Source organism: Engystomops pustulosus, chromosome 3 (assembly GCF_040894005.1).
Source record: "Engystomops pustulosus chromosome 3, aEngPut4.maternal, whole genome shotgun sequence".
Taxonomy (NCBI): Eukaryota; Metazoa; Chordata; class Amphibia; order Anura; family Leptodactylidae; genus Engystomops; species Engystomops pustulosus.
In genome coordinates this window covers 32,446,698-32,469,628 of record NC_092413.1, presented here as the reverse complement: position 1 = coordinate 32,469,628, position 22,931 = coordinate 32,446,698, and the positions used below count along the sequence as shown (strand labels likewise).

Genomic DNA, 22,931 nt, shown 5'->3' with positions numbered 1-22,931 from the left:
GGTCATTGTACAGGGAGGGGAGGAGATAAGCTGTGACATCATCTATTGTCAGTAGTGATGTAATGATGGGTCAGTGTAATCTATATAGAGGTCATTGTACAGGGAGGGGGAGGAGATAAGTTGTGACATCATCTATTGCCAGTAGTGATGTAATGATGGGTCAGTGTTATCTATATATAGGACATTGTACAGGGAGAGGCAGGAGATAAGCTGTGACATCATCTATTGTCAGTAGTGATGTAATGATGGGTCACTGTTATCTATATAGAGGTCATTGTACAGGAGGGGGAGGAGATAAGCTGTGACATCATCTATTGTCAGTAGTGATGTAATGATGGGTCAGTGTTATCTATATAGAGGTCATTGTACAGGGAGGGGGAGGAGATAAGCTGTGACATCATCTATTGTCAGTAGTGATGTAATGATGGGTCACGGTTATCTATATAGAGGTCATTGTACAGGAGGGGGAGGAGATAAGCTGTGACATCATCTATTGTCAGTAGTGATGTAATGATGGGTCAGTGTTATCTATATAGAGGTCATTGTACAGGGAGGGGGAGGAGATAAGCTGTGACATCATCTATTGTCAGTAGTGATGTAATGATGGGTCAGTGTTATCTATATAGAGGTCATTGTACAGGGAGGAGGAGGAGATAAGCTGTGACATCATCTATTGTCAGTAGTGATGTAATGATGGGTCAGTGTTATCTATATAGAGGTCATTGTACAGGAGGGGGAGGAGATAAGCTGTGACATCATCTATTGTCAGTAGTGATGCAATGATGGGTCAGTGTTATCTATATAGAGGTCATTGTACAGGGAGGGGGAGGAGATAAGCTGTGACATCATCTATTGTCAGTAGTGATGTAATGATGGGTCAGTGTTATCTATATAGAGGTCATTGTACAGGGAGGAGGAGGAGATAAGCTGTGACATCATCTATTGTCAGTAGTGATGTAATGATGGGTCAGTGTTATCTATATAGAGGTCATTGTACAGGAGGGGGAGGAGATAAGCTGTGACATCATCTATTGTCAGTAGTGATGTAATGATGGGTCAGTGTTATCTATATAGAGGTCTTTGTAGAGTAAGGGGGAGGAGGAGATAAGCTGTGACACCATCTATTGTCAGTGTTATCTATTTCTAATTTAATATTATATTTTCTAATATTATCTAATTCCAAAATAACCCATAAAATCTTATTTTCTGGTGATACATTTGGATAAGCTTGCGTTCATCTTTTAGTTAATATACATTTTCAAACAATATTAATTTATTATTTGACTGCATTTGCAATGTAATGAGCTTTCCTAATACAGTGAGATGTAATACCGATTAAAATCCACCTCTAGTATTTCATTAGAATTTTACCTTTTGAATTACATGCGATTATAGACGGTTTCTTCAAGGAGACTTCAATGATTTCTAAGTCCTGGTGGGGAAATACCTTGCTGATCAATAGCGCGCAATGCATTAAATTGATGAAAGCTATGTAAATCCTCCGGGCCATTCATTTCTCTCAAGACAAAGTGATTCCTATTTTCTATTGATTCGGCGGCCTTTGTCCTAAGAGCCACTTGAAGTAAGTCATTCAGATCCGTTAGACTTGTCTGACTCCCCACCGTAAATTAAAGCCTGAAATGACTACATATGTGAATAGGCCCGGGGTTTATTTTTGTTACTGAATGTAATTAATTAGATTTCCGTTTGTCTGACTAAATAAAACCCATAGCGAAGCAGAAAGTTATTGAAAAGAATGAATCATATATGGCCTTAAATTAAGCAGCCAATGGGAACTGTTTATGTAACGGTCTTCGCTAATGCCTTGCGTCAGGAATGATTCATGTCGGAAGAGTTGACTCGGTACATAAGTTATGTGATAGGAAAGATACTGTTCAACATTGTTTTCCCCAATGCCATATGGTCGATATGAGTCACTTCTTAAACGGGTTTTACCATGAAAGAAAGTTCTCAAATGTTAACAGAATACAGATAATTTTTGTCCCTTTACTTTGCAATTTTATTCAATTTTTGGTCGTATCACTCGGTATACAGGTCAGTGTAAAATTCTAGACTTTCCAAGTATACATTTCATGATTCCTCTGTGCTATGAGATGCTGTGTGCTGGCAATGTGCTTAGATTATCAAGGTACAGATTTTAGCTACACTTTCATTTAACTTCTAAATATTCACTAGCATATGTGACATAGAAAGAGAAATACGAAAAATCAGAGATGAGATCAATGAGATGGATAGAAAACTTAATGAAACTCTCACCTCTACTAAATCACCTAATCAATAAAACACACAGTCAGCTCTACTATAAAGACCTTGGGGGATATTTATCATACGCTGGCGCTCGTGCGCCAGCGTATGATAGCCCCGCCGCTACAAATTCGCAGCCCGATACATGAAGAGGCTTCTGCCTCTTGATGTATCGGGCTGCCAGTTGCGCAGCGCTTATCCTACGCCAGGCAGGGCCTGGCGTAGAAAAAAACGCAACCGGCGACTTTTCACGTTTGAAAAGTCGCCGGCAGCAGCGAGTGCGCAGGCGGGGGGACAGTAACGCCCCGCGCCGGCCCACTCCCGTCCGGCGTGAAGGTGGCGGATTGGGGAAAATAATCGCAAAAGCTAGCAATAAGCTAGCATTTGCGATTATTTCAGGGCCTCTGCGCCACTGGCGGTGCACAGAGGTCCTGATAAATATCCCCCCTTATCTGTATGTAGTTGTAGAGTAAGTCTTTTCACACAGGAAGTGTGTATATTTGAGCTGGTCTTGTAATGCAGGGGAGAGGGTCAGAATGCAGAGCGCACTGCATTGTGCAGACAAGAGAAGCTATTCCTAAGAAGAATGCGACCATAGTCAAAAGATTTACAGTCAGATCCAGGGACAGCCAAAATTATATACACCAGGACAGATAGAGACAGGTTGGAATTATATCTGTGAAATGCTGTATTTTTGTTAATAACAGTGAATTAAAGAATGTGTCATTTTGTTAGTATATGTAAGAATCTTGTCTATGTGGGAATACCCCTTTAAGAGCTGCCATTATGATTCCTTTAAAGTTTTGTCCATTTTACAAGTTCTAAACATTTTACTTGCTGCACTACAAAAGACTTAACCTTTTTATTTTTTCATTTACATAGCTACATAGGATGAGGGCTTGTTTTTGGGAGGACAAATTGCTCTTGTTAGCAAAATAAATCTACCATCACAATCAAGCATGATACCAGGGGCACTTAATCATAGATCCAGGTGCCATAAATGTGGCAATTTTCTTAGATCTGTTATCCATGGCCTCTTTCCTACTAAAATCAAGTTTTAAAATTATGCTCATGAGCCTGAATGGTTCTTGGGGTTGTTACTTGAGCCCATCCATACTCTGGATTTACAGATGTTCAAACTGTGTAGGAACATGTCTCCTCCCTGCTCCATCTGTCTACTGTAATCTCACACAGTTGGAGGGGGAAGTGCTCCTGAACAGTTTAATAGCTTGTGAAGCTACATTGAAGATGGGTAACATCCCCAAAGCCCTTATGATTCATTAGCATAATGTTTAAAATAATCTATGAGATCTATGAGTGGACCTAGTAAGTACCCATGTTATCTTTTTTAAGCCCCAATAAGTCTAAGCTATGTAATTGTCCAGGAATTAAATGAATGAGGCTTCAGTTACTAAAATTTCATTTTTGCCAGTCACAGACTGTTTGACAAAAGTTATGGGAAGTCCACATGACCGACCAGTCACCTTGTAGACAAAGTATATGAAGAAAGCATAATAAATATTCATGAGATACTAATTTGATTTGGAAACACAGATGAAACTAAGATGGATCACAGCGAGAGTTCTTAAAGGACTATAACCTTCTCATGGAGCGGAATATATTGATTGCGCAATTCTTTTATGATTCGAGCTTTATCTATAGCAACTCTATAAATAATGGATCTAACGTTACGATACTGTATATGTTTTCATCTCATGTTCTGTGTTACGCTTGTGATTCATTGCATCAGATTCTTCTCCGCCGCACAGGGATTAAGTGTACCGGCTTTTTCATCAGCGCCATAAAACAAAAGCGTGATTTACAAGATTCTCTGAGGAGGTTCTGGTACAAAATGTCAAATTTAGAGTAGGCAAACATCCAGGAATAAAACCGCAAATGGCATCGCTGCCTCTAAATCCTCGCAAGTCAGGAATTTTTATATTAGAAAATAATATATTCTGGGTCATTTCTAGTATTTTTGCCACTGAAAGAGGGCCAGTTGCCAAGTGGAAAATGTCCTATGACTCAGTGCATGTGATTGTCTATAGGGCAACTTCTTGGGTTGTTATATGAAAATTAAAAGTCACCACCCCCTTGGCTAGTATAAGCTTATTCACAGGAAAATAAAATTAACTCGTCCTTGACTGCCCACTGACTCGAGTGCCAAGTCTTGCCGGGTCTTTAAGAGTTCTAATTGGGTCTGATTAGACCCAGTCCGGCTCTGATCAAACATCCGCCCCGACAAGGGGTCTTTTCTCCCTGTAACCGGGGCTCTTATAGATGCCCCAGTTACAGGTGAAAACACGGAAGTAAAAAAAAAAATGGTCAAAAATAAATATAAAAAATGTGTAAATGACCTTCATAACTTAAAACACACATACACACATTACAGATTAATAAATATTTCCAAATAAACATTGATATATTCCTCAATAAATGTAAAAAATCCCCCGCTACACATAAAAAATATCGCCATTGTAGCCCCCTTTTGCCATAGCCTATACATATTGGGGCTCATTTATGAAGAGTCGCGGTTGCACTTTTGTTGGACTGTGCACCTTTTTCGGGGCTAAAACGGCTTACATAGGTATTTACGAAATGTATGCACTGGGATTGTGGTGCACATGACCCTTTTGTGGCACAGCTTTGTTGGCTTCCATGCAACACAAATTAGGGTGCGTGCTGTCGGTCCGACTGATTCAGACTGAGCGCGGGATTTAACTTTTAAATTGTGTAGCAAGCCCAAGCACTTAGATGCACCACTAAAAAGATGGTGAACTCTGTCGGACCATAGCGGGGAAGCAACACATGCAGGATATCGGGCGCACAATCTTATTGAATCGCAGCACAGTGCATTATGCACTTTCTGTGAACTCCCCGGACTGGGAAAGTAAATGTGCCCCATTCAGTTTAAGTTCTGCCCCATGTTCATAAAAACAGAAGCCACAGGTATCCTACAGAAATCTCTTCATGCTCAGTAGCCTGCTGCTCCCGTCCATAAAACGGTAATGGTGGGTCACGTGATCATACACTCCCATGTGCACTCACTCCCCTACAGCGTCCTGTGAGCTATCTGTGCAGTGATCTCCTTTCCCTGTTACACAGCCGGTCACTGCCATGTCACAGGGGGGAAGCTTTTAAGGGACGCTGTGTGTAGCTCTGCTGGGATGGAGGACACTGCACTGCTTCACCTTCTGGTTTGATAAGCAGTGGAAGAAGTGGAGGAAAGGGAGAAGACAACAGCCCACAGTTGGCTGACATTTCAAACCAGAAGCTGAAGCAGTGCCGTGTCTCCTCTGCCAGGCAGATCTGCACACAGCATCTAATAACTACCAATGTGATATGGCAGTGGTTTTCTAACTCCTTTTTCTTGGTTTTCTAACCCCATTTTATGCATATGGCAGTGTGTAACAGGGAAAGATGCTGTAGGGGAGTGAGTGCTCATGGGAGTGTGTGGTCACATGACTTTCCATTTCCAGCCATCTTATGGACGTGAGCAGTAGGTTGCTGAGCAGGAAGGTTTTTCTGAAGGAGGGCTGTGGCTTCTTTCAGGACAATGGTGCAGACCAGGATCGGCTCCAGGTTTCAGTAGGCCCCTGGATGACAGAGCCTCAGTAGGTCCGTTGCAGGGAACTCATGTACGCATTAAAAACTCAGAAGCTAAAACAGTCTACTGTTCCCTCTAATATAATTCCTAGTTTATCATCCCAAACAGCCCCATCATGGTTATTTTATATAAGCCCCCTTCCCCACCTATGGATACATTAGATACAGCCCCCCTCCGCCTCATGGATTCCTTATGTACAGCCTTATGTGGCCCCCCCCCATGAATCCTGGGCCCCGGCACTTACCTTGGTATGCCAAGTGCTGGCGCAGACCCTTAACTGAATAGATGTTGGTAAGTTTCTTGATATCATGTCACTATATATAATAAAAAATGAACATAAATGTATATTTCAGCTTTGACGGGCGTCTTCAAGCTACAGATAGTGTTAGATATTGTTCCTGGAGTCCTGTGTGACCATGTGTGTGTGCTGTTATTATATTCCACGTCCATGGCCATTCTATGCTGAATGTGCTTGTTCTCGTCAGATTGCAGCAGCAATGCAGCTTAAGGCTTGGCAAGTACCAGCATGGGAGACTGGCTGGGAAGCCCAAGTTCTATTGACCCTCTTTTTAATACCTCGGCCTGTGACCAGGACAAGGGGGCATCCTCTACGCCTAGTGGAGAGGCGATTCTACCATCAACATAGACAAAGGTTCTTTACTGTAAGAGCAGTGAGACTGTGGAACTCTCTGCCGCAGGAGGTTGTTATGGCCGACTCTATGTACATGTTCAAGAGAGGCCTGGATGCCTTTCTGGAGAGAAAAAATATCACGGGTTATGGGGATAAAACATTTATTTAATTCTTAAAGGTTGGACTTGATGGACTTGTGTCTTTTTCCGGCCTTATACACTATGATACTATGATTGAAGCTGGACTTGGTCCACTACTGTCCTAGTCCTCAGCTCTCCCCATTGGTAGAAGTTTTCCCTTTAAAGAATTTAAAAACCGGTCAACTTTTCAGTCAACGGAGGACAACAAACATCAACTACTCAGGGGGGAAATAAAAAAATAAAGCGGAGTCCCATCTGTGTTTGATAAATGAAATTGATCCTGTACAATCCAGTCTCTCCACTGATTAAAAATAGTCATGTTCCAAGGCACTCTCCGCTTTCTGCAGCTAAATTTCCTGATTTCAATGTTTTTTTTCCTGAGTTTTGACATCACGGAGCATGACTTTGCCATATAATCTCCATGGCAACATATTAATCTTTATGGTATCATAAGAGACTAGAGAAAATGACCGTATACCTGTGCATACCAAGTTTTAATTTAAAAGCCGCCTGTGTCTCATCTTCAAATGCGACGAACAATATGAGATTGAAAAATTGCGACCTTCAGACTTGAGTGGAATTGCGGAGCGATTCCAATCCCTCCCCCCCCCCCCTCTGTTACTTTGTGATATGATATGTTTGGCGGTTGCCTCCTAACAGTAATGTATATGGCCTGTCATGGCGATTAGACAGGATGTCGTTATCAGACAGATGTATGACTACAGTGACTTACACGCTAATTATACTGCTGTAGGACATCGGAAATTGTTTACCCTCTTGATAATGAATCAATGTAGAAATTGCAAATGGCGTTCTAATAACCCGGGATGTGGTGAGGCAAACTTTTGTGTTAAAGTAAGGGGAGGGCTGCTCAAAGCTTTCACATTGTAACTGCAGTCCAATTTGTAATCAATTTATTTTACAGCAGGAGGGTCTAAGAAGAAACATAGGGGCACATTTACTTACCCGGTCCTGTTGTGATCCCCGATTCGGACGGTCCGACGAGGATGAAGTCCAGAGCGATTCATGAAGATCGTGCGCCCGAGTTCCTGCATCCGTTGCTTCCCCCATGAGGTCCGCCGGAGTTCACCTTCTTCTTCCCGGTGGTTGCAAGTGCGTGTCTTGTGACACAATTCTAAATGTTAAATCTTGGGCCACATTTATCACTTTTGTGCGCCTAAGTGTAGTAGCTGCGCCTAAATTCTGGCGCACTGTTTTCCAGAATTATCAAAAGCTACAACCATCTGTGATAAGTATATTTTCTGCCTCTTATTAATCACTTTACTTTAACACAGTTTAGGCGCAATTTTGGCGCAGTTTAGGTGCAATGTTAGATTCAGGCACTTACATGTGATCCTGCTACAAGCTCCACTCTGCTTCTCCCACAGCCCAGAATGAATATAACATTCACAGTAGCACCCAGGTTTGTGACACCCTGCACCTAGTGACCTCCTCAGCAGTGGCTTCTCCTGGAGGGGATCCCCCAGTGCTGGTCTCCTGCTGCACCCCTGTAATTCTGCACAATATCCCCCTCAGACACTCTGCAGAATTACATGGGGGACACTTGATTGTAGTATCTGCAAACTACTGCAAGCTTCTGCAAACTTGTGCAAAGTTCTGTCTTGCTCTTGCTGTGAGCTCAGCGTTTTGCAGAATATTTTGTAAATAGAAGGTGATGAATAGAGATGAGCGAGCACTAAAATGCTTGGGTACTCGTTATTCGAGACGAACTTTTCCCGATGCTCGAGTGCTCGTCTCGAATAACGAGCCCCATTGAAGTCAATGGGAGACTCGAGCATTTTTCAAGGGGACCAAGGATCTGCACAGGGAAGCTTGGCCAAGCACCTGGGAACCTCAGAAAAGGATGGAAACACCACAGAAATGGACAGGAAACAGCAGGGGCAGCATGCATGGATGCCTCTGAGGCTGCTTAATCGCACCATTATGCCAAAAGTATGGGCAACAGCATGGCAATGACAGAGTGACCAAATGAGGCTAGATAGCATCTAAAACATCCAATAATTGACCCTGACACTATAGGGGACTATGCAGAGGCAGAGGCAGCGGCAGCAGCGGCAGGCTAGAGAGTGTCTTGGCAACATACCCCAAATGGACTCAGGCTTAAAACCAATGGGTGGCAGAGAGGAACCAAAGGAGGTGAGCAAGAAGCGCTCAAATAATATCGGTAAATGATAAAAGTTTGCCAGTATATTTTGCGGATTACACAGCAGGGTGGCGACAAAGTTAACAAGTTTGATGAGGAAGCCATGAAAACAACCCAAAATTCTGCCTGACACAGCTCGTTTGATAAGGGGACCATGTATGGAGGCAGTGAACTAGTAGTAGATTAAAGGTGCTGCAGTTAAAACTATGTTAGTTGGATCTTGGGATGGAGCTGGCGCTCCGCTGCCAGGCGAGCTTTCGCCAATCCAAGCCCCTGTCTCTAGGCTACTCCCCAAACAGCACTTCTAAGAACCTTTTGTATAAGATCAAGTGTAGTAGCGTTCTTATAAGTTTAGGATATGGCGGGTGAGGGGAATGTAAACAGATGCGCAAGAAGCGCTGAAATAATATTGGTAAATGATAAAAGTTTGCCAGTATATTTTGTGGATTACACAGCAGGGTGGCGACAAAGTTAACAAGTTTGATGTGGAAGCCATGAAAACAACCCAAAATTCTGCCTGACACAGCTCGTTTGATAAGGGGACCATGTATGGAGGCAGTGAACTAGTAGTAGATTAAAGGTGCTGCAGTTAAAACTATGTTAGTTGGATCTTGGGATGGAGCTGGCGCTCCGCTGCCAGGCGAGCTTTCGCAAATCCAAGCCCCTGTCTCTAGGCTACTCCCCAAACAGCACTTCTAAGAACCTTTTGTATAAGATCAAGTGTAGTAGCGTTCTTATAAGTTTGGGTTCTGGCGGGTGAGGGGAATGTAAACAGATGCGCAAGAAGCGCTGAAATAATATTGGTAAATGATAAAAGTTTGCCAGTATATTTTGTGGATTACACAGCAGGGTGGCGACAAAGTTAACATGGAAGCCATGAAAACAATCCAAAATTCTGCCTGACACAGCTCGTTTGATAAGGGGACCATGTATGGAGGCAGCTATATGGACTACTTTTGGAGGCAGCTATGGCGATGACGTGTGGAGGTAGCAATGGAGACAACGTGTGAAGGCAGCTAAAAAGACGACGTGTGGAGGCTGCTATGGAGACAATTTAATTTGGATAGTGCCTGTATGTGGCAGTCCAAAAAAGTTTTCAAACCAGAGGAGCAGGTAGCTGGTCCTCCAGAAAAATTACATAGATTGAGTGCCTGTATGTGGCAGTCCAAAAAAGTTTTCAAACCAGAGGAGCAGGTAGCTGGTCCTCCAGAAAAATTACATAGATTGAGTGCCTGTATGTGGCAGTCCAAAAAAGTTTTCAAACCAGAGGAGCAGGTAGCTGGTCCTCCAAAAAGATTAAATAAATTGAGTGCCTGTATGTGGCAGTCCAAAAAAGTTTTCAAACCAGAGGAGCAGGTAGCTGGTCCTCCAGAAAAATTACATAGATTGAGTGCCTGTATGTGGCAGTCCAAAAAAGTTTTCAAACCAGAGGAGCAGGTAGCTGGTCCTCCAAAAAGATTAAATACATTGAGTGCCTGTATGTGGCAGTCCAAAAAAGTTTTCAAACCAGAGGAGCAGGTAGCTGGTCCTCCAGAAAAATTACATAGATTGAGTGCCTGTATGTGGCACTCCCAAAAATTGTTTAAAACAGAGGACAGGGTAGTTGGCCCTCCAGAAAAATTAAATACATAGAGTACTATAGCCAGAGCCAGTTGGCCCTGGCAAAAAAATTGCCAGTTTCCTCTGCTTTAGTGTACAAAGAGGAGGAGAAGGAGGACAATGAGGAGGAGGAGTGCATACATTATTCAGGTTCAGCTTCTTTCACCCGGTGGAGAATGGAAATGCGGAGAAATCCAGGCCTTATTCATCTTGTTAAGCGGCAGTCTGTCAGCGCTGTCAGTCGACAGGCGTGTACGCTTATCGGTGATGATGCCACCAGCTGCACTGAAAACCCGCTCGGACAACACGCTAGCGGCAGGGCAGGCAAGAACCTCCAAGGAGTACCTCCAGCTTTGAAACCCAGTAGTTGTAGGGAGCTGTGTGATCATTTAGGACGATGGTATGGTCAGCTACATACTCCCTCAACATCTTTCTGTAAAGATCAGCCCTACTCTGCCGAGACTGGGGACAGGTGACAGTGTCTTGCTGGGGTGACATAAAACTGGCAAAGGCCTTGTAAAGCGTACCCCTGCCAGTGCTGGACAAGCTGCCTGCTCGCCTACTCTCCCTCGCTACTTGTCCCGCAGAAGTACGCCCTCTGCCGCTAGCGCTGTCAGAAGGGAAATACTGTTTCAGCTTGTGCACCAGGGCCTGCTGGTATTCATGCATTCTCACACTCCTTTCCTCTCCAGGGATGAGAGTGGAAAGATTTTGCTTGTACCGTGGGTCCAGGAGAGTGAATACCCAGTAATCGGTGCTGGAATAAATTCTTTGAACGCGAGGGTCACGGGATAGGCAGCTTAGCATGAAATCTGCTATATGTGCCAGAGTCCCAACGCGCAAGAATTCACTCCCCTCACTGGCCTGACTGTCCATTTCCTCCTCCTCCAACTCCTCCAACTCCTCTTCTTCTGCCCATACACGCTGAACAGTGAAGGACTGAACAATGGTCCCCTCTTCTGTCTCGCCAACATTCTCCTCCTCTTCCTCCTGATCCTCCTCCACCTCCTCCGATATGCGCTGAGAAACAGACCTAACGGTGCTTTGGCTATCAATCTTCTTCCCCCGTCTCTTGTGACGAGCGCAAAGCTTCCGACTTCATGCTGACCAGAGAGTTTTTCAACAGGCCAAGCAGCGGGATGGTGAGGCTGATGATGGCAGCATCACCACTGACCATCTGTGTTGACTCCTCAAAGTTACTCAGCACCTGACAGATATCAGACATCCACGTCCACTCCTCATTGTAGACTTGAGGAAGCTGACTGACCTGACTACCAGTTCTGGTGGAAGTTGACATCTGGCAGTCTACAATCGCTCTGCGCTGCTGGTAAACTCTGGATAACATGGTTAGTGTTGAATTCCACCTCGTGGGCACGTCGCACAACAGTCGGTGAGCGGGAAGTTGGAGGCGGCGCTGCGCTGCCCTGAGAGTGGCAGCATCTGTGCTGGACTTCCTGAAATGCGCACAGATGTGGCGCACCTTCGTGAGCAAATCAGACAGATTGGGGTATGTCTTGAGGAAACGCTGAACTATGAGATTTAACACATGGCCGAGTTGCAGAGCTGCCGCCAGGTTACGGCCGTTGTCACACACAACCATGCCTGGCTTCAGGTTCAGCGGTGCCAGCCACAGATCAGTCTGCGCCGTGATGCCCTGTAATAACTCTTGGGCGGTGTGCCTTTTATCGCGAAGGCTCAGCAGTTTGAGCACCGCCTGCTGTCGCTTAGCGATGGCACTGCTGCTGTGCCTAGAGCTACCGACTGATGGCGCCATGCCCACGGATGGTAATTCAGAGGAGGAGATGGAGGAGGGGTGGGAGGAGGAGGAGGCATAGTAGGCCTTTGAGACCTGGACCGAGGTAGGTCCCGCAATCCTCGGCATCGGCAGTATATGACCAGCCCCAGGGTCAGACTCGGTCCCAGCCTCCACCAAGTTAACCCAATGTGCCGTCAGCGATATATAGTGGCCCTGCCCGGCAGCACTCGTCCACGTGTCCGTGGTCAGGTGGACCTTGTCAGAAACGGCGTTGGTCAGGGCACGGAGGATGTTCTCTGACACGTGCTTGTGCAGGGCTGGGACGGCACATCGGGAAAAGTAGTGGCGGCTGGGGACCGAATACCGAGGGGCGGCCGCCGCCATGAGGTTTCGAAAGGCCTCGGTCTCTACCAGCCTATAGGGCAGCATCTCCAGGCTAAGCAACTTGGAGATGTGGACGTTGAGGGCTTGGGCGTGTGGGTGGGTTGCGCTATACCTCCTTTTGTGCTACAGCGTCTGGGGTATGGAGAGCTGAATGCTGGTGGATGCTGTGGAGGATCGTGGAGGCGAAGATGGGGTTTTCGCACGGGAGGTGTTTGGGCCGGGGTCCTGGGCAGGGTGCTGACTAGCAGATGACACAGGGGAAGGAGCAGTGGTGTGCGCGGCCGGAGGTGAACGGGCTTGGTGCCATTGAGTGGGGTGTTTAGCATTCAGATGCCTGCGCATACTGGTGGTAGTTAAGCTAGTAGTGGTGGAACCCCTGCTGATCCTGGTTTGGCAAAGGTTGCACACCACAGTCCGTCGGTCATCCGGTGTTTCTTTAAAGAACCTCCAGACTTCTGAAAATCTAGCCCTCGCCACGGGAGCTTGACTACGGGCAACATTTGGCGCTGATGCACCAGCTCTGGCCCTGCCTCTCCGTCTGGCCCCACCACTGCCTCTTCCAACCTGTTCTGCTATAGGACTCGCCTCCGTCTCAGAAGCACTGTGTTCACCCGGCCTATCAACCCAGCTTGGGTCTGTCACCTCATCATCCTCCAATCCCTCAGTCTTTTCCCCCCTCTGACTTCCTGCCCTGACAACAACTTCACCACTGTCTGACAACAGTGTCTACTCATCGTCCGACACCTCTTTACACACTTCTTCCACTACGTGAATAATGTCATCATCACCCACAGACTGCGACTGGTGGAAAACCTGGGCATCGGAAAATAGCTCAGCAGCAGCAGGATAAGTGGTTTGTGACTGTGGGAAGGGTCCAGAAAACAGTTCCTCAGAGTATGCCGGTTCAAATGCCAAATTTTGGTGTGAGGGGGCTGACTGGGGGGAAGGAGGCTGAGGTGGAGGAGCTGGAGGAGTGCCGATTTCGGTGACATGGGTGGACTGCGTGGAAGAGTGACTGGTGGACAAATGGCTAGAAGCATTGTCCGCAATCCACGACATCACCTCTTCGCACTGTTCTGGTCTCAACAGTGCTCTACCACGAGTCCCAGTAACTTGAGACATGATGAAGCTAGGGAGTGTACCTCTGCGGCGTTCCCCTGCTCCCCCATCAGCAGGTGGTGTCTCACCCCGCCCAGGACCACGGCCTCTGACCCCTGCAGTAGTTGGACGCCCACGTCCACGCCCTCGTCCTCTACCCCTAGCCCTCGGGTTAAACATTTTCCAAATTAAAGTGTAAACTTGAAAAAAAAAAAAAAATTTGTGTTTATTTTTTTTTCGTTTTTTATTTTTTTTAACAAAACGATGCTATCCTATTGCTATGGCTAGTTTCTAACCTACACTGACAGCACACAACTGGATTTTGTGCTTTGCAAGATGAATTTGAGCTATAAAATGAAATAAAGTTAAAAAAAAATCAGCAGACTGTGCCTATTTCTACTCAAACCCCTAATAAATTGTCCCACTTCGGTGTTTGAGGTGGATATGTGTGTCACTAAGAGCTAAACACAACGGTAGCAAGTCTCCCAGCAAATTCCTCACAGTATGGTACTAGCTGCACTACTAGTGCCAGCAAGCCCAGCCACAAGCAAACAAAAAAAAGGAAAATATAACGCTATTGGAGGCCTAAGTAAGCCGTTGGGGTTCTCCTATGGCTATTTTGTAGCCTACAATGAGAGCACACTGCTTTGCAAGAGGAGTTTGAGCTATAAAATGAAATACAGCTAAAAAAAAAAATCAGCAGACTCTGCCTAATTCTACTCAAACCCCTAATAAATTTTCCCACTTTGGTGTTTGAGGTGGATATGTGTGTCACTAAGAGCTAAACACAATGGTCGCAGGTCTCCCAGCAAATTCCTCACAATATGGTACTAGCTGCACTACTAGTGCCAGCAAGCCCAGCCACAAGCAAATAATTAAAAAAAAGTATAACGTTATTGTAGCCCTAAGAAGGGCTGTTGGGTTCTTGTAGAATCACTCCTGCCTAACAGTAAGCTAATAGAACACCCTAACGCTTTCCCTGACCAGCAGCAGCTCTCTCCCTAGCGCAGTGATGGCGAACCTTTTAGAGACCAAGTGCCCAAACTGCAAACCAAAGTCTACGCTATCATTGCAGAGTGCCAACCCGGCTATTTAGCCTAAAATTACCGACAATCCCCCTCTATAAGGGACATATAATAAAGTAGTATCATGACCATTACCAGTACAACATGATAAATACCACCATACTTATAATAAACAGACCAATATCACCAATAATATCACTAAGCATGAGCAAATACAGTGAGGGACACTACCCCCATCCAGTGAGGAGCACTACCCCCATCCAGTGAAGAGCACTACCCCCATCCAGTGAAGAGCACTACCCCCATCCAGTGAGGAGCACTACCCCCATCCAGTGAGGAGCACTACCCCCATCCAGTGAGGAGCACTACCCCCATCCAGTGAGGAGCACTACCCCCATCCAGTGAGGAGCACTACCCCCATCCAGTGAAGAGCACTACCCCCATCCAGTGAAGAGCACTACCCCCATCCAGTGAGGAGCACTACCCCCATCCAGTGAGGAGCACTACCCCCATCCAGTGAGGAGCACTACCCCCATCCAGTGAAGAGAACTACCCCCATCCAGTGAAGAGCACTACCCCCATCCAGTGAGGAGCACTACCCCCATCCAGTGAGGAGCACTACCCCCATCCAGTGAGGAGCACTACCCCCATCCAGTGAGGAGCACTACCCCCATCCAGTGAGGAGCACTACCCCCATCCAGTGAAGAGAACTACCCCCATCCAGTGAAGAGCACTACCCCCATCCAGTGAGGAGCACTACCCCCATCCAGTGAGGAGCACTACCCCCATCCAGTGAGGAGCACTACCCCCATCCAGTGAGGAGCACTACCCCCATCCAGTGAGGAGCACTACCCCCATCCAGTGAGGAGCACTACCCCCATCCAGTGAAGAGCACTACCCCCATCCAGTGAAGAGCACTACCCCCATCCAGTGAGGAGCACTACCCCCATCCAGTGAGGAGCACTACCCCCATCCAGTGAGGAGCACTACCCCCATCCAGTGAAGAGAACTACCCCCATCCAGTGAAGAGCACTACCCCCATCCAGTGAGGAGCACTACCCCCATCCAGTGAGGAGCACTACCCCCATCCAGTGAGGAGCACTACCCCCATCCAGTGACCAAATATCAGGGGCAATATGAAGGATTGTTGAATTCAATTCGGAGGGGGGTTTGTAGGGCTAAGTGTGTGTTGTGGGGTGAAGGGTGGGATCACTGCATAGCAAAGTTACAGGGAACCAGGCAGACGAATTTACAATCAAATCACCACATATGTTACATGTTTGTGGCCATATATATCTACCTCCCTTGGTCCGGAGCTCTGGGCACCTGTGCCATGCTGTCAGTGAGGGCAGTGTAGTGCTTCCTGGCATCACTGGCAGCATGGCACAGCAATAAGGGATCCAGCCAGGGGCAGTAGATTTGTGACCATGGGAAGCTGTCATACAGGGCAGTTTGGGACACTAAACAATTAGGACCTGTAGTTGTTTAGTGTCCCAAAGCTGCCTGCTGCCTGTGTAACGCACACAGAGCAGCTCCTGCTTCCATGTACTCACCGGGCGTTGTGGATGTTCTGCCCTCATTCTCACGGAGTTCCCGGCTGCAGGGGAGGAGGGGGAGGAGGGGGAGAGAGTTGAGGGGCGGGCACTGACTTGCTCTGTGTCTAAGGCAGCACTTGTGAGCACAGAGCAGGTCAGATGCAGACTACAGTATGAGAGATCACTGAAGCTCTCGGCAAGCGGCAGATTTTCCTGCATTGCCTGAGCTGCAGTGATTAACAGGGAAATAGAACAGGAAGATGGTACGCGTGCCCACAGAGAGGGATGTGCGTGCCCTCTCTGGCACGCGTGCCATAGGTTCGCCACCACTGCCCTAGCGGCATCCAGACACAGAATGATCCGAGCAGCGCAGGCAGGGGCTAGTCTATTCCAGGGTCACCTGATCTGGCCAGCCAACCACTGCTATCGACGTGTAAGGGTACCACGTCATGCTGGGTGGAGTGCAGAGTCTCTTGGCTTGTGATTGGCTCTGTTTCTGGCCGCCAAAAAGCAAAACGGCGGGAGATGCCATTTTCTCGAGCGGGCGAAGTATTCGTCCGAGCAACGAGCAGTTTCGAGTACGCTAATGCTCGAACGAGCATCAAGCTCGGACGAGTATGTTCGCTCATCTCTAGTGATGAACTGTAAATAGAGTCTGCAGCTCCTGTCTGCAGTGTATCTAATGTATCTATTATATGTTCTAGTGTCTGGCTGAGCTTTGCTGCTAGAAATGAGCTCTTCTGCAAAGGGGCTCAGTGTTTTCTTCTCAGATAACGCCACCTTCGGGCTGGAGTGTTTTTGCGCCCGTTTTTGCGCCTAAATGAAGACGTTGCAAGTGATGAATATCATTAGGCGCAGCAAAACATCTGGATTGGTAAGATAGATGAGGGAAAGCTGGTTATTTGTGCTGCGCGGCTAGTTTGGCGTTTAATCGCAAAAAAGGCGCAAAAACATCAGAAAAAACGAGTGATAAATGTGGCCCCTTGTGCGTTGTCCGAATCTGTTGGGTTTTCCGGCGTCCATGCCCCCGATTTCTGTCGCATGCAAGCCGGCGCAGATGCACCAAAATCTGATCACGTGTGCCAAAATCCCGGGACAATTAAAAAAACCCAATGAAAATGCGTTCCACGGACCCTTAGTAAATGAGCCCCATAGGGACACATTTACTTACCGTTCCGTTGTGTCTGGTGATCCGGAATGTCCGACGAGGATTCTGAGCTGCTGCCATTCACTAAGATTATGCGCCCGATTTCTTGAATGTGTTGCTTCCCCACTCAGGTCCGCCGGAGTTCACCTTCTTCTTCCTGGTGTTTGGGAGTGCTGATCTTGCGACACAATTTGAATTTTAAATTCCGCGGTTCATCCGAATCAGTCGGGTTGTCCGACGGCCACGCCCCTGATTTGTGTCGCATGAAAGCCGGCGCCAATGCGGCAAAATCCGATCGAGTGCGCCAAAAACCTGGGGCAATTCAGGGCAAACCGGAAATATTCGGGAAACCCGACGGAAATGCGTCCAACGAACCCTTAGTAAATGTGCCCCTGTGTACAATGTGCTCAGCTCCTCCTGTTCTATAACATACTGCCTGCAATTAGGACACTGTGTACAAAGTGCTCAGCTCCTCCTGCTCTGTAACATGCTTCCTGCAGATATGACACTATGTACAATCTGCTCAGATCCTCCTGCTCTATAACATGCTGCCTGTAGATACTACACTACATATAATCTGCTCAGCTCCTCCTGCTCTATATCATGCTGCCTGAAGATAGGACACTATCTACAATCTGCTCAGCTCCTCTTGCTCTATAACATGCTGCCTGCAGATACTATACTATGTATAATCTGCTCAGCTCCTCCTGCTCTATACTGCTCTATGACAATCAGTTCTGGTAAATTGTATTTTAATAATATCCAATTGAAGAAATGATATAAACCCACACATCAAAGTCTCATCTTCGCTGAACATGATTATGGACTTGAATCTTCTAAAGAATTCATTTTTACCCTCCCCAAAATTAGTGGAACCGCAAAAATATGTGACTAATAATAGCAATTTACCAGTAGAGTAGAGTTTTCTCTAGCAGCTGGATAGTACAGCAGCTCCACACTGCCCCATCAGATCAATATGTGACATGACAACTAAACCCCTCAAATCTAATAAAGAGGATGCAGGGTAAGTGTTTGCATTTCTAGAGAACTTATTAGTCATCAAAATGACTTTTTCCAGCCCCATATGTACCTTCTTTTCTCCATAAATACATTTTGAAATAATATTAGTTTTCTTTGTACTTAATTCAGCAAAGCAAACATAAGTCTAAATCAAGAGATTATAGTTTGTTAATTCATCAAGTGTGGCTGCTAGGCGTCTGAATAACACGCTCTTATCTGGTGTTTGGTTAAAATCGCTGTTTACTTAACTAATGGAGGTGGGAGGGAACTGAACTGCGAAAAATGGCTGTTTTTTTTTCTCTGTAAACAGTGAATTTAACATTCACACTGCACTTAATACACCTGCCCCTATACTATCTATCTATCTATCTATCTATCTATCTATCTATCTATCTATCTATCTATCTATCCAATAACTATCTATCTATCTATCTATCTATCTATCTATCTATCTATCTATCATATCTATCATCTATCTATCTATCTATCTCATATCTATCTATCTATCTATCTATCTATCTATCTATCTATCGCATATCTATCTCGTATCTATCTATCTATCTATCTAATAACTATCTATCTATCTATCATATCTATCATCTATCTATCTATCTATCTATCTATCTCATATCTGTCTATCTATCTCATATCTATCTGGTATCTATCTATCTATCTATCTATCTATCTATCTATCTATCTATCTATCTATCTATCTGTCTGTCTCTGTAATGTAAATAAAGAAAATGAATAAGAAGTAATCTTTTTGGTTTAAATGTAAAATCTGGTGCATCTGTCTTATTCTGCACCAATTACCTCTATATACAATTTCTAGAGCTGATAGTTACAGCCTGTGGTAAATTAACATGTTAAATGGAATATGTCAGCAGTTTTGATCATACCAATCTGCAGACATTGTAAGGTATAGGCCCAGGAGGCCATTCCTTTTGTGTGTGGTTAGGGCTATGAAGGATTCCAGGATTGTAGCTGGACTTTGATCACGGTGGGGCACTCCTGTGTGAGATCCCTTCTATTGACTTTAGTACAGTCCTTAAGGGGGAGAGGCTATGCTTTGTTCACTGAAAAGATCTCAAGCAGGATTGTAGCTGGACTTTGATCACGGTGTGGCACTCCTTGTGAGATCCCCTCATTTTACTTCAGTACAGTCCTTAAGGGGGAGAGGCTGGTGCTGTGTTCACTGAAAAGATCTCAAGCACCGCTGAGTTCTCAAAACCCAGCTGCAATCCTAAAATATAACAACACACACAATGGTATGGATAATCCAATCCACAGGGCCAACTTCTAACATCATTTGCTGCATTGTATGGTTAGAACTTCTGACAGATTCCTCTTCCCTAAAGGAAACCAGGCACATTGATAAAATGAATCTAATCTGAGAATAGGTTGTTATAGAGCAGAAAGAGCTGAGCCGATAGAACAAATAGGTCAGCCGATTGATATATTCGAGTTAAGGATAATTTCAAGTTTTACTTTACTTATCATGAGTGATGTCTGCTATTTCTGGGCTTTGGAGTCTAGTAGGAAGTCCTACAAAGTGATTGACACTGTCTGCTGTGGTACCATTTCCTTTTTTGGCTTATAATTCTGAATATTAAAAAAAATAAAAATATATATACCGTATATACTTGAGTATAAGCCGACCCGAGTATAAGCCGAGGCCCCTAATTTTACCACAAAAAAACTGTGAAAACCGATTGACTCGAGTATAAGCCGAGGGTGGGAAATGCATTGGTCACAGCCTCTGCAGTATGTAGCCTGCCAGCCCCTGCCCCAGTGTATATAGCCTGCCAGCCCCTGCCCCAGTGTATATAGCCTGCCAGCCCCTGCCCCAGTGTATATAGCCCCCCCCCCTCCCCGTTATGCAGCACAACAATACCGGATGGATCGCACAGAAGATCTACGGGTGCCGCCAGAAAGGCAAGTTTTGATTTATTTATTTTTTTGACTCGAGTATAAGCCGAGTTTGGGTTTTTCAGCACAATTTTTGTGCTGAAAAACTAGGCTTATACTCGAGTATATAAGGTATATTAAATATTCAAGGTAATGCTGAGGAACGCCATTTGCATCACAAGCAGAGGAACCAAACTGCAGGTAGATAGTGGGACCATGGGTGTGACCTAAAGCAGTCACATAATGTGAAATAAAGTTTTACAAAGTTGAGGCTGTATTCAGAATACTGACAAATGCATTTTTAAAACCTGCACAGCATAGACTATTGGAACCTGTCACCAGCTAAAATTAACAGTCCTGCTGATAGGTTCCCTTTAAATTACAGAGACACTTTATGCTAATAGGAGTGAGGGCACTGCTCACAAGAGCTAACAGTTTATGAGGATGAAGGAGTTAGAAAAGAGATGACCATGGTTGTACAATGGGCTAGACATTCTTAATAAAGAGATAAAATAATTAACCAGCCGCCATCAATATCTACAGAAACCAGGGTGCATCCATCAGCAGAGTAATCTGTTTATTAGTATCAAGAGGTGAGGGATTACATAGGTGGGAGGAGAACACAGGAAATGTTAGTGAAAAGAGAGTGAAGGTTCCTAAGTGTGTAAGCCTGCCTGAAGAGATGGGGTCTTAGGGCATGTTTGAAGCTTTGGTAGTTGGATATTAGTCTGATAGTCCAGAGTAAAGCATTCTACAAGATTGGTGCAGCTTGGGAGAAGTCCTGGAGACTTGAGTGAAAAATTTGAATTTAAGAAGAAAGTATCCAAGATCACTGGAAGAGCAAAGTTAGGGACGGTAGACTGAGATGAGGGAGGAGATGTAGGAAGGTGCGGCACTGTGCAGAGCTTTCTGGATGAGGGTGATTAATACATTTAGTGTAAAGCTTAAAACTTTTAAATTCTAGTTCAGATAGAATAGAAACTTCCCTGTCTCCTACCATGTCTGGGTCTTCTAAGGTATTTATTCCTGCTGTATTGGATGTATTGTGTCTTCTCTTCAGATCTGCTGGCATGCTAACCGCTATCAGTATTAATGAAGACAATTTATCACAACAAGGACTCTCTGCTACAAGGTCTGTAACTTCCAATCCGAATAACAGAATTACATCACAGGTTAATACTATTAGCCATCTGATTCACGTCACCATAGCTCTCCCTCTATTTGCTTTTCTTGCTGCCTACGTAGAAAGCAAATCCCTAACCACATCAAACACATTTCTTTGCGGTCCCCAGGAGGGAAGGGGGAGAAATAATAATGAGATATAATTGGGATTTTTCTAACCTTATTATTTGCAGACTGAAAAGTACATGGAAAATTGCTCTAAAATATCCTGTGGATATCAAAAGAAAAAAAAGTGCAGAAAATGCCCATAACGGCGCGTAGCTCTCTGGTTATATCTGTGTAGGTGTTAACAGACAATTGAAAGAAATGTGGGATGATTGTTTTGAAACATCTTCTCATCTCTTTCTACTACAAGAGCTGTGCCGAGGCTCCGAATGCCTTATGATCATTTTCAGTTTATAGCCACCTCGATTTCCTTTGTTGTACAGAAGGAAGAAGCCTGTCTTGCAGACAAAATAATTGAAGAATTCTAATCAGGAGGTTCATTAGACACATAGGTAAGATGGATAAGATAGATACGTACTTATGATAGATGATTTGTTATACTCTTTTGTATGTTATGCATGGAATGAGCTACCATTTTTGTGAAACCCAGTGCTAAAATCTTTCTATTTTGAGGGCACCTGTCCAAGCAGAATCAACTCTAGGTGGCATTATATAGCGCAGCAGGAGATGGTTGATATATTAAGTCTTTCAAATGAGAACTAAATAACTTTTAATTCTAAAATAAAATAATAAACAGAAGGCATACTTACCCTACTTTCAGTTCCACCACACTTCGTTAGTTCCACTTTTTGGTACTGCATCTGACCACAAATTTCAAGACATCAAGGTTGCCACAGCTAATGAGTGGCCTCCTTAGATCACTTCGTTTGACCATAAGATGTCACCTCCTTTTGCCAAGGAATGTCCCTTCCGTTGACCACAAGATGCCACTTCTTTTGACCATGAAATGTCACTTCCTTTCGCCAAGGGAAGTCTTTTCCGTTGACCACAAGACATCACTTTCTCTGACCATGGAATGTCACTTTCTTTCACAGAGGGACATCCCTTCCGTGGACCACAAGATGCCACTTCCTTTGACCATGAAATGTCACTTCCTCTTCCCAAGGGACGTCTTTTCCGTTGACTACAAGACATCACTTTCTTTGACCATGGAATGTCACTTTCTTTCGCATAGGGACATAATCTCCGTAGACCACAAGATGCCAATTCCTTTGCTTTTATATACTTGTACAAACATATATACATACGTATACATATACACTCATATGCACACATTTATGTACTCATATATACATTTATATTCTAATACAAACTCATACTGTATATATAGCATATATGCATCAAATTTTCATTCATACTGTTTATATACATACAGATAGCATTCATATATCATATTCTTTTACATATGGTATACACCCACTGTGTATACACATACAGGCAGAATAAAACACTATATACCCACAT

At 44.9% G+C, this 22,931-nt stretch overlaps 1 long non-coding RNA gene across 1 annotated transcript in view; it reads right to left on the bottom strand.

The window, feature by feature from the left end:
• The window catches only part of LOC140120444 (uncharacterized), a 61,265-nt gene extending 39,913 nt beyond the window's left edge, over nucleotides 1-21,352 (bottom strand). The window contains exon 1 of the long non-coding RNA XR_011853794.1: nucleotides 21,277-21,352. This is a non-coding gene — a long non-coding RNA (uncharacterized lncRNA). The remainder of the gene's footprint in view (nucleotides 1-21,276) is intronic.
• Between the last annotated feature and the right edge of the window lie 1,579 nt (nucleotides 21,353-22,931).